A 13,568-nucleotide genomic window follows, 5' to 3' on the forward strand; every position below is an offset into this window, starting at 1 on the left:
GAAAATAATTCTTGTTAATTCTTTGGCGATTTGTTGCTAATTAATAAGTAATTAACTAAGTGCATGGAGGAACTCCTAGGTTAACATTTCCTGTGATCTTGTTAGATTTTGGTGAGGATTGTCCTCTTGAGTTTAGGCAGTTTCTTTAACACAACTTGGGTATGTGGGAGTGGAAAATTATGCGGGGACTGAGCTCGTTGGGTCTCCACCCATTTCTGCCCCTGTAGCAATATCTTGTGTCACTTGTGCTGCATGCCTGATGCATCTAACAATGGGCGATATACTAAACTAGATATTATAATTAACTCTTGTACATGTAGTTCAGTTTATATTCTTGCTAACTATAGGAGTATCTGGCTAGCTAAAACTTTGAAAGTTTCAGACAGAATAACACTTATGTTTGCTGAAGTCTCTTGCCTGTATGAAAGCCGCAGATCAACTGGCAAATTTTAAAAGGAGTAACTGGAGCCAGGCAGATTTACATAATTATCTGTTTAATTTAAAAGCTGCCAATCAAACACATATTTGAACTAATAAGAACATAGGAATTTCTAGACGATAAAAGACCAAGGTCCATCTAGTTTGCCTTCTACCATCCTGGTAGTCACACAATACAACAATGTTTGTTTGAATTGTATGGTTTGGCTCTTCCTTCAAACAAACTGGCCAGTAACAACTGATAAGTCCTCACAACATCGTATTGAGTTAGAATTGGACATAATTTCCATGAGAGCAGCTCATGCAAATGTACAGAACTCAAAAATGCTGATACAATCCCCAAAAAGCTGTCAACTCAAAAAAAAATGGAAAGAAAGATTTGCATTTATAGAGTCATAGAGTCATAGAGTTATACAGCACGGATAGAGGCCCTTCGGCCCATCGTGTCCGCGCCGGCCATCAAGCCCTGTCTACTCTAATCCCATATTCCAGCATTTATAGAGTGCTTTGAAGGTAGTCACTGTTGCAATGTAGGAAACACGGCAGCCAATTTGCGCACAGCAAGATCCCACAAACAGCAATGTACAATTAAGATACAGCCCTGAATAAAGATCAATAAATCCACTGCTTCACAGTGACTTAATAGGTTAAATTCCTTTTTATTACATTGGATTTCAAGACTTTTATTAGTGTTTTGGGATCAGATTCCGCATTCAGTTTGTTTTTCTGTGAAATGTGTGACATACAAAAGGTAAGTGCAGTGGGACATGAACTTGTTGTTACTTAAGCTGCAGCTAAACCCAGAGTTCCTAACCATCTGCTTTTCATTGATAGTCAAGTTTTTCAGCCTCTGTTTGTACTATTCTCACGAGGCAGGTAAAGTGGACAGTTAGCAGCTATACTTATACAATCATTGCATGATTTACATTTATTACATTTTTATTACGGTATTGAAAGAAAGGTTATTTCAAAAGTCATATTACATTTATTTGATTATGCAACAAAACAAGACCATCAAAGTTATAATCACCCCTAGGAATGACCAGACAGTGCTTGCCACAGAGTTGAATACCTCCAAAACAGCCAGGGGCTAAAAGGGCCATGAAGAACCTTGGGCAGCATCCATTTCTCAGTCAGTTTGCAGTTCCTTTCTTACAAAATTATCTCAATGGATGTGCATTTGTCAGAGTGTGCCTGGATGAGTGCAGCTCCAACAACACTCAAGAAGCTCGACACTATCCAGGACAAAGCAGCCCGCTTGACTGGCACCCCATCCACCACCCTAAACATTCACTCCCTTCACCACCGGCGCACTATGGCTGCAGTGTGTACCATCCACAGGATGCACTGCAGCAACTCGCCAAGGCTTCTTCAACAGCACCTCCCAAACCCGCGACCTCTACCACCTAGAACGACAAGAGCAGCAGGCACATGGGAACAACACTACCTGCACGTTCCACTCCATTTCACACACCATCCCGACTTGGAAATATCACCGTTCCTTCATCGTCGCTGGGTCAAAATCCTGAAAATCCCTTCCTAACAGCACTGTGGGAGAACCTTCACCACACGGACTGCAGTGGTTCAAGAAGGCGGCTCATCACCACCTTCTCAAGGGCAATTAGGGATGGGCAATAAATGCTAGCCTCGCCAGTGACGCCTACATCCCATGAGCAAATAAAAAAAAACATAACCACTAAACAGTGTGGACTCTTCTCCAGCCTCAGTTTTTAAAAAATTAATTATCAGGGTGTGGATGTCGATTTAAGGCCAGTATTTTTTTGCCCATCTCTAGTTGCCCTTAAAAAGATGGTGGTGGGCAGCCTACTTGAACCACTGCAGTCCGTGTGGTGAAGGTGCTCCTACAATGGTGGGGAGCTCCAAGATTTTGAACCAGTGACAATGAAAGAACAACAATATATGTCCAAAATAAGATGGTGTCTGAATTGGAGATACACATGCTGCCATTGTTCTTCTAGGTCGTGGAGGTCGTGGGTTTGGGACGTGCTACCAAAAAAGTCTTGGCGAATTTCTGCAGTGCAGCCTGTAGCTATACATAGAAACACAGACAATAGGAGCAGGAGTAGGCCCTTCGAGCCTGCTCCGCCATTCATTATGATCATGGCTGATCCTCTATCTCAATACCATATTCCCGCGCTCTCCCCATACCCCTTAATGCCTTTTGTGTCTCGAAACCTATCTAGCTCCTTCTTAAATATATTCAGTGACTTGGCCTCCACAGCCTTCTGTGGTAGAGAATTCCACAGGTTCACCACCCTCTGAGTGAAGAAATTTCTCCTCATCTCAGTCCTAAATGTCCTACCCCGTATCCTGAGACTGTGAATCCTTGGTCTGGAACCCGCAGCCAGGGGAAACATCCTCCCTGCATCCAGTGTATCTAGCCCTGGTAGAATTTTACATGTTTCAATGAGATCCCCTCTCATCCTTCTAAACTCGAGTGAATACAGGCCGAGTTGACCCAATCTCTCCTCATATGACAGTCCTGCCATCCCAGGGATCAGTCTGGTGAACCTTCGTTGCACTCCCTCTATGCCAAGTATATCCTTTCTTAGGTAAGGAGACCAAATCTGCATACAATACTCCAGGTGTGGTCTCACCAAGGCCCTGTATAACTGCAGTAAGACATCCTTGCTCCTGTACTCAAATCCTCTTGTAATGAAGGCCAACATATCATTTGCCTTCCTAACTGCTTGCTGCACCTGCATGTTTGCTTTCAGTGACTGGTGTACATGGACATTTTGTACATCAACATTTCCCAATCTATCACCATTTAAATAATACTCTGCCTTTCTGTTTTTCCTTCTGAAGTGGATAACTTCACATTTATCCACATTATACTGCATCTGCCATGTATTTGCCCGCTCACTCAACTTGTCTAAATCGCCTTGAAGCCTCTTTGCATCCTCCTCACAACTCACGATCCCACCTAGTTTTGTGTCGTCAGCAAACTTGGAAATATTACATTTGGTTCCCTCATCCAAATCATTGATATATATTGTGAATAGCTGGGGCCCAAGCACTGATCCCTGTGGTGCCCCACGAGTAACTGCCTGCCACCCCGAAAAAGACCCATTTATTCCTACTCTCTGCTTCCTGTCTGTTAACCAATTTTCAATCCATGCCAGTATATTACCGTCAATCCCATGTTCTTCAATTTTGCACACTAAAGTATATTACCACCAATCCCATGTTCTTTAAATTTGCACACTAAAGTACATTACTACCAATTCCATGTTCTTTAATTTTGCACACTAAAGTATATTACCACCAATCCCATACATACTGCAGCCACGGTGCGCCGGTGGTAGAGGGGGTGGATGTTTAGGCTAGTGGATGAGATGCTGATCAATATGTCTGTTCAGTTTGTCTAATTTATTTTTTTGAAGCACACTGGGAATATTTTACAAATTACTTCCAGTCAATTGACATGGAAGCTGCTCCAGAGAGCTCTCTGCAATCTTTCAAAAGCATCGATAAGATCAGGGTGCACAGGCATCAGCAGATGTACAAAGGGATTACAGACTCCATCAGGAACGGTGAATATTGCTTTAAAAAAATATAGCGTGCATGGAACAGTTTCACTCCTGGGGGAGTTCTGCTATTCTACTGCTAAAACAAAGCAGAATTTCAGCCTGATCAGGCACATGTAAGTTGGCCATAGAAATTCAAAGAGATGCTCTTCCAGAAATGTCATAAGTACAGCACAGGCAAAAGCAAACTTACAGACAAATCAAAGTCTAAGATGAAAAATGGAGGAAAGTTAAATCAAAACCTGTAATAATTTGAAGTTAAATGGGACCACCCTAGCTCAAAGGAAACAAAAGAGTGAAGGAACATCACAAAGGTAACACTTGAGAAGTTAAACAATAAGGAAGCAAATTGGTGACACATAAGAACAAAGGTTAAAACAAAAATGAAACAAAAGTAGGTTTAAACACTGATATTTTTGAGGGTGAATGATAGTATTAGACTTGGTAAGTGAGTCATCACAGATCTGTGAAATGGCCAAGCTAACACCAAACCTTGAGCATGAACAATCTGGGATCAGAGCGGAGGACCAGCATAATCACGGACAGGGTTGCCATGAAATAGAGACATGTGCTGAGGAAAGTCAAGGAAAATGGGGATAGCGGATGCATGAAGGTTGGTATAAGTAGTACGAAAGGTAAGAAAGCCTGTGAATCTGTCTAACAATACATAAGGAAACATAAGGGCCAATTTTAACTCAGTCTGTCAGGTGGGAGCAGAGCAGTAGCAGCCCTAAAATGGGAGTGTTGTACTCCATGCCCCATTCCCACTCAAATTCTGCCCGTTGCCACTTAGTCCAGGGCCTTCACAAGGGTAGCCCAGGCACCCGGCTGAAGCAGACAGGAGCCTTGTTAAATTATGCAATTCAAGGTCCTACGTCGTATGTAGGACCCTGATTGCAATTTTGAGGTACTAATGAGCAGAGTGTGTACCGCACATGCTCCATTCATTTGTGTTGGGCATTGAGCAGCCTAATCAGTGGTCCTTAAAGGAACCGCTGCAGGCTGCTCGCAAAATGACCCACCACATATCTAATTTATTTTTGATGGGGCCAGGAGGTGCACCTGCAGCTTGCCAGTGGAATGGAAATGAGGTCCAGGCCTGGAAATGGCTCAGGCCCCCAACTGGAAGAACGGCGGGTAGGCAAGCGTGCTCTGCCCACCACCTGCCCATTGTCTGCCGGTAGTTAAAATTGGCCCTAAGGTCCTAGAAGAAGAGGTAGCTAGAAAAACAGAGATGCAATGTAGTTTGCAAGTTACAAGAGATTCTAGTCGTAAGGGATTCTTTGCTCAGGAAAATGCATAGCCATGTGTCTACAGTCGTCTACCTGGAGCCAGAGCAGTACACAGTGAAGAAAGGTTAGAAAGGATAATGAAGGGGACAGATAAGAGTGGCTGTGGTGGCAGTGCACGTAAGGGTAAATGACACAGGGAGAAATAGTACAGGGGGTCTTAAAAGTAACATATATGTGAGGAATGCCTCTAAACTCAAAAATATGGAATAGAAAGTAATGTTCTCTGGTACACTCTCGGTGTTTGACAACGACAACAACTTGCATTTATATAGCACCTTTAACATAATAAAACATCCCAAGGTGTTTAACAGGACAGACAGAAATTGACATAGAGCCAAAGAAGGAGACATTAGGTCAGGTGACCAAATGTTTAGTCAAAGAGGTAGGTTTTAAACAGTCTTAAAGGGGGAGAGAGAGGTGGAGAGGCAAAGAGGATTGGGGACGGAATTCCAGAGCTTAGAGCCTAGATGGATAAAGGCACAGCCACCAATGATGGGACGAAGGAAGTGGGGGATGCACAAGAGGCCAGAGTTGGAGCAACATAGAGTTCTCAGAAGGTTTTGGGCTAGAGGAGGTTCAGAGATAGAGAGGGGCGATGACATGGAGGGATTTGAACATGTGGATGAGAATTTTAAAATCGAGGCATTGGTGGACCAGAAGCCAATGTGGGTCAGCGAGCATGGGCATGATGGGTGAATGAGTTAGGATACCGGCAGCAGGGTTTTGGATGAGCTCAAGAGTGGAAGATGGGAGGCCGGCCAGGAGAGCATTGGAGTAGTCAAGTCTGGAGGTAACAAAAGCATGAATGAGGGTTTCAGAAGCAGATGGGCTGAGGCAGGGGCGATATTATGAAGGTGGAACTAGGCGGTCTTTGTGATGGAGAGGATATGGGGTTGGAAGCTCAGTTCAGTCTGGTTCAGCCTGAGACAGTGGCCAGGGAGGGGGATGGAATCAGAAGCTAGGGAACGGAGTTTGTGGTGGGGTGTCGAAGACAATGGCTTCAGTCTTCCCAATTGGAGGAAACTGCATCTCAAGTAGGGCTGAACGTCAGACAAGCATATGGAATCTGACGTCGTGTCTTCAGATGATATCACTGAGGGGCAGCATTCAGATGAGAAACGTAAAGGGACAAGGGATAGATCCTTGGGGGACTCCAGAGGTAACGGTACGGAGGCAGGAAGAGAAGCCATTGCAGGAGATTTTTTGGCTACAACTGGATAGGTAAGAGTGGAACCAGGCGAGGGCAGTCTCACTCAGCTGGACAATGGAGGAGACATTGGAAGAGGATGGTGTGGTCAACCGTGTCAAAGGCTGCAGACAGGTCGACGGATGAGGGGGGATAGTGCGCCATGGTCACAGTCACATAGGATGTCATCTGCGACTTTGATTAGAGCCTTTTCAGTGCTGTGGCAGGGGCGGAAACCTAATTGGAGAGTTTCAAACATGGAGTTGCAGGAAGGCGACAACACGTTCAAGGACTTTGGAGAGGAAAGGGAGGTTGGAGATGGGGCGGTAGTTTGCAAGGACAGAGGGTTAAGGGTGGGTTTTTTTGGGGGAGGGGGGTAATGACGGCAGATTCGAAAAGGAGCCAGACAGTACTTGAGGAGTGGGAACTATTCATAATATCAGCTAGCATGGGGGCCAGGAAGGGAAGTTGGGCGGTCAGAAGTTTAGTGGGCATAGGGTTGAGAGAGCAGATGGGAAGATAGGAGAGAAACTAGAGAGAGATGTGAGTTCAGGGGTAGGGCAGGGGGGAGCCTTGGGGGAAGTTTGGCTTGGTGGGCTGAGGAAGGGAGGGATGTGACAGAAGTAGCTGAACGGATGGTCTCAATCTTAGTGACAAAAAAGTCCATGAGCTCCTCGCACTTGTTGTTGGAGGTGAGGGTAGAGGGGGCAGAGGAGAGGGATTTAAGTAGACAGTTGGTAGTGGAGAACAGAAGCTGGGGGTTATCTTTGCTCTCCCGCATGGTCCTGGAGCAGTGAGCAGTTTTGGCAGAGGAGAGCAGGACCCGATAGTGCTTGATATGGTTCAGCCAGATTTGGCGATGAATGGCTAAACCAGTTGTGCGCATGAATGTTCAAGTCTGCGTCACTTGGACCGAAGGGAGCGAAGGTGGGGACCATACCAGGGAGAACAACCAGGGTGAGACAGAGTAAGGGCTTTACTGGGGATAAGGGCATTAAAAGCAGGGATGAGGGAGTGATTGAGTAAATCGATTGCTGCAGAAGTATCATGGTGAATAGAGGGCAAAGGCTAGCCAATTGGGAGTTTGAAAGAGAATTTGTAAGTGGCATGGGGCAGTTTGGCTTGAGTTTTTCCAGGGGTTGTGAGTGGTGAGGAATACAAAGAAGTGATCAAAGATGGCCTTGTCTGTAATTGAGACGATAAGAATAGAGAGGCCACGTGAGATGGCAAGGTCGAGGGGGTGGCCATGAATATGGGTAGGAGGGTTTATATGGATGGAGAGGTTAATGGAGGACAGGAGGGCGGTGAACTCAGAGGAGAGAGAACAAGGTGAGTTGAGATGGAGGTTGAAATCGTTGAGGATGAGAAGTTACTCGGTGCAGAGGCTGAGGGAGGAAAGCAGTGAAGATATCTCAGTAAGAAACCTGGCATGGGATTTGGGTGGGCGGTAGAGAACAAGGTTTGTGAAAGAAGAGGTAAGACAGGTGGGACAAGGTATGGTGCTCAAAGGAGGAGAAGGTGCCAGAGGAGTAGGGGGACCGACCAAGGTGTGATTTGGTGATAAGGGCCACACCACCACAGCGGCGGTCTGGGCTGGGCATGTGGTGGAAGATATAGTCAGGTGGGGAGGCTTCAGTAAGGGGGAAGGTGTCATCATTGTTTGTCCAATCAGAAAATGGGTTGACTTTAAACCACCAGAATTTTATTTTATGATTGACAGCAAGAATGGCCATTCAGAGAGTGAGCCAAGGCTACCTGTCTGCAAACCCCACACTCATTATCCAGCATTGTATTTAACTCTAATGGTTCGCTAATGTCCTTTAGGGAAGGGACCCTGCCACCCCTACCCAGTCTGGCCTACAGATGACTCCAGATCTACACTATGTGGTTGACTCTTAAGGGGCCTAGCAAGCTGCCAGTTGTAAATAATCGTTACGAAGTTCAATAAGAAGCAAAAACAGAAAATACTGGAAAAGCTCACTAACTGAGGCAGCATCTGTGGAGAAAGAAACAGAGTTAACGTTTCAGGTCGAAGACCTTTTATCAGAATTGACGAAGGGTCATAGCTGTGTCAGATGCTAAGGGAATCAACACAAGGAAGTAACCTACTTGACCTTGTCCTCACCCACTTACCTGTCACAGACACTTTTGTCCATGATAACATTGGTAGAAGTTGTCACTGCACAGTCCTTGTGAAGATAAGGCTCTCCTCCACTGCAAAGACATCCTCCATCATGTTGTATTGTCATTCCGCCATGCTAAGTGGGACAGATTAAGGACAGATCTAGTGGCTCAAAACTGGGCAGCCATGATGTGCTGTGGGCTATCAGCAGCAGTAGAATTCTATACTACCACAATCTATGACCTCATGACCAGGGACATCCCTCACTCCTCAATCACCATCAAGCCAGGAGACCAACCCTAGTTCAATATAGAATGGCATGCCTTAGAATGAGGTAATAATCTAGTGACGCTAAGGCACAAGGCTACCTTTATGCTATACACCAAAAGCTGCAAACTATAGATAGAGCTAAGCAGTCCTACAATCAATGGATCAGAGCAAAGCTCTGTAGACCAACCACATCTAGCTGAGAATGGTGGTGCAAAACCAGGCAACTAACAGGAGGTGGAGGTTTCATGAACACCCATCCTTAACCATGGTGGAGCCCAGCCCACGAGTGCAAGAGACAAGACTAAAGTGTTTGCACATGGCATCAGACAATAGTGGATGATCCAATTCAGCTGTTCCAGTACAACTATGACATTGACATTTACCCAACAATGTGTAAGATTGCTCAGATTTGCCCTATCCACAAAAAAACAGGATAAATCTAACCAGGCCACTGCCAGCCTCTTCCCAATCATCAGTAAAGTGATGGAAGAAGTCATCAATAGTGTCGTCAAGCAACACCAAGACACCAATAACCTGCTCACCGAAGCTCAGTTCAGGCACCAGACCTCATCGCAGCCTTGATCCAGACATGGACTCAAGACTTGAAAGCCAGAGTGGAGTTGAGAGTAGCTGCCCTCGACATCAAAGCAGCATTTGACCAAGCATAGCATCAAGGAGCCCTAGCAAAACTGGTCATTGGAGGCCAAAGGAAAAACTCTCCAGTGGCTGAAGTCATACCTGGTGCAAAAGATGATGGTTGTGATTGTGGGAGGTCAATCATCACAGCCCCAAGACATCACTTGGGGCTGTGATGATTGGTGCAGAAAACATTTACTAGAATGATTCCAGGGATGAGGGACTTTAGTTACATGGATAGAAGCTGGGGTTGTTCTCCTTGGAATAGGGGAGATTGAGAGGAGATTTGATAGACGTATTTAAAATCATGAAAGATCTAGACAGAATAGATAGAGAGAAACTGTTCCCATTGACGGAAGGGTCAAGAACCAGAGGACATAGATTGGCAAAAGAACCAAAGATGACATGAGGAAAAACATTTTTACGCAGTGAGTGGTTATGATCTGGACTGCACTGCCGGTGGGGAGGTGGAGGCAGATTCAATTGTGGCTTTCAATGGGGAACTGGATAATTACTTGAAAGGAAAAAATCTGCAGACCTACGGGGATAGGGCAGGGGAGTGGGACTAGTTGGGTTGCTCTTGCATTGAGCTGGCACGGACTCGATGGGCTTCCGTGCTGTAACCTCTCTATGATTCGATGAACACTCAAGAAGCTCGACACCATCCAGGACACAGCTTTATCGTTTCCCCTGCCACTGGTTTCAATGTCCACTTCCATCATCACCCGTGCACCATGGCTACAGTATGTACAATTTCCAGGATGCATTGCAGCAACTCACCAAGATTACTTCAACAGCTCCTCCCTCCCTTGCAAAAGAGGACCTATAATCATGAGAACACCATTACTTACAAGTTCCCCTACAAGTCACACACCATCCTGACTTGGACATATATCGCTATTCCTCATCATTGATGGGTCAGTATTCTGGAATTGGTTACCTAAAACCGTTGTGGGAGCACCATCACCAGGAGGACTGCATGGTTCAAGAAGGCATACCACCACCTTCATACAGCAACTAGGAATGGGCAATATATGAGACCTTGCCAGTGTCACCTACATCCTAAGAACAACAGGAAAAGAAGAAAGCCTTACGCTGTATTCTTGTAGCTGTAGTCTATCAGAATGACATGCATATTGACACTAGTGCATTCTGGAGATCTGCAAGTTTGTTTATCCTTTTCACTAAGGGACATGGGAAAGCAGCAAACTCAGATCCGAGGCTTCCAAAACAGTTACATGCCTCCGAACAAAGACTTTCATGAAAATGTTTCAAATACACAAAAATCAACTGTATGGATAAATTTAGTAATATGTTTTAAAAATGTTTTTCTAATGTTAAAAATATTTTCTTAATGTCTTCTGAGGTGACTGACAAAATAAGATGGTGGCTAAAATGATTGAATGATTTCCTTGGCTCCTGTCTTCCTCCTCGCTATTGTTTTTTGGTGATTTTTGTTTTTGATTGGTACTTTTTATCACGTCGAATGACACTGGCCCTGATATTTACAGGGAGGCAGAGAGGGAGCAGGGGAGCGCATTTGGAGGGGGAGAACCTGGAAATGCCAAGAACCCGAATTTAACGGCAGGACCTCATTACCATTTTTTAAAATCCATTTCCCGCCCGGCAGCCGGCCAGAATGACAGGCTGACCGGCTGCCAGGCAGGAAAGCCAGCTGTAGAAGGCCGCAGTCAGGGACGGTTGAGGATGGTCCCCGGCAACCGGGAAACAATGCAGGTTGGTGGGGGGCAGGGGGGGTCTGACCATCAATTAGGAGGGAGGGGGGACTGGGAGAGATTGTGGGTTTGGAGGGGGAGGTTGTCTGATCGCGGCAGAAGATTTGCTTGAGGATGTGGGGGAAGTACACCTGCTCCTCCTGGCCCACAAGCAGTGCTATAAAATGCATTTACCTGCTGGATCTGGCCGCACCCACCTCCCTTTAGCTGCCGGGTTTCCCGAGTCCCGGGAAACCCGGCCGGTCAGCGTTAAATTTAAATCGCCACCAAGATATCAGTAACGGAGCCTCATTTACATATTATAATGACAGACCCGCCTCTCCAGCGCGGATTACTTGGATGCCCTGAAACCCGCCACGGTTAAAACGGAAGCAGACGGGTTTGCGGCGGGTTGGGGTTGGATTTCGCAAATTTGCCAATTTAACCCCTCCCCACTGACCCTCTCCCGCCTGCGGTTGGGTTAAAACTCCCCCCATTGAAATTACAACATGGAAACAGTCATTTGGCCCAACCAGTCCATGTTGGTGTTTATCTTCCACGTGAGCTTATCCCATGTGTCCACTCTGTTCACTTTATCCCCCTTTCTTTCAGCTCCTATTTAGCCTGTTCTTAAATGATGACATGGTATCTGCTTCAATCACTAACTCTGGTAATACATTCCACAGCCTCACAACCTTGTGTAAAAAAGTTTCTCCTACACTGTCTTAAATCTCTTACATTTAATTTTATATCTATGTCCTCTCACTTTGGACCACTCAATCTATTCTGTCCCATTCCTTCATAATGTTAAACACTTCTATCAAATCACCCTGTCATATCCTCTGCTCTCTTTCTTCGTATTTGTATTTCCTTGTACCAGGCAGTATGTTAGTGAATCTGCACTGTGCCTTCTTTATTGCCTCAACATATTTCTTACAGTGTGGAGCCCATAAACTGCACACAGTACATCAACTGTGGTTTTATATAACTCCTGAACGGTACTTTTCATGTGTCCTCAGTAGTACTTGATTTATAGTTTTCCTTCCCACTTTTTCAGCTTTTGATGGGTACACTCACTATCTGTTCAGTTATGATTTGTTGCTGTTTAACAAATCAAGTACAAATGTGTCACAGAAATTTGTATGTGTGACATACTTGATGTCTGAAATATAACAGGCAAAACACATATTAGATGCAAAGCTTTTATTTATATTAGTGAATCACCTTTTGGCATTGCTCATGGTAAATTGGACGATATGCTGTTTAATATGGACAGGAGTGTTATACTATGTGTATTATTCTGCAGGCAAGGCGGAGCTATGTCCTTATAAGGACACAAAGTCTAATTGTTGAGTAAACAGAGGTTTAGACCAATCAGACTTTAATTGTTGTTTGGTCTAGGAATTTCACAGATTGGAATGTGCTTGACAATTGCAGGCTGTAGCTTGGAAACAACCAGTATTTTAAGATGGTTTTACATTTGTAACTGTATGAAGAATGGATTTTAATGTCTGGGGTATGACATTTACGTGTGTTAGGTGTGCATTTACTAAATATTATAATGGTGCTGGTCAGTGAGTCAGAAGATGTGCTGTTTAAGGACAGACGAATTATACTGAATAATGAACAATGTTTTATTATATTGCTAAATTGTAAACTTGTGTCTCTTAAGACTACAAGGTATGATTGTTCTGCATTTTTGAAATGAATGCTTGGGTGAATTACAGGCTGCCTTATTTTCCATTTTCGTTTTAAGTGTGATTGCTCAGGTCAAGGCTCAGGTCAAACAGAGTTTAATTGTTGTTTGGTCATGGAACTTTGCAGATTGGCATGTCTTTGTCAGCTTCAGGCTGCAGCTCATAAGCATCCAGCACTTTAAGATGGTTTTGCATCTTTAACAAACTATAACTCTGGAGTGTCATATTTGGATACGCTGAATGTATTGTTTTTAATATACTAATGGATTTCCCATGGGATTGCTTATGGTATGTTGAATGATACATTCTCTCTCTTACTGTCTCTGTACTGCAGCTTTTCTCTTTCTCTCCTGGTTCTCGCTTCCTTTATCTTTATTTCTGGTCTGTCTCCTCTTTTCCTTGCTTATCTCTCTTTTTTACTGTTGCGTGTGTCTTTTTCAGGTTTTCTGTGTCACTGTGTCTTTTTGGATGGGAGCTGATTGGTTATAAGATGGGGAAGTACGCATTTTGTGGTGGTGACTGCAGGATTCCAGGTCGGGGAGGATTCCTGCTAATGGTACCAGCCGGTAGGTTGTTGATGTCTTTTGAGTTGTAGTTCATGGGTGGGGGAGGGATCCAGCCCACAGAGTTAATTTTATATTGGGGATTGTGGGCTACCTAC

This window comes from Heptranchias perlo, chromosome 24, assembly GCF_035084215.1.
Source record: "Heptranchias perlo isolate sHepPer1 chromosome 24, sHepPer1.hap1, whole genome shotgun sequence".
Classification (NCBI taxonomy): Eukaryota; Metazoa; Chordata; class Chondrichthyes; order Hexanchiformes; family Hexanchidae; genus Heptranchias; species Heptranchias perlo.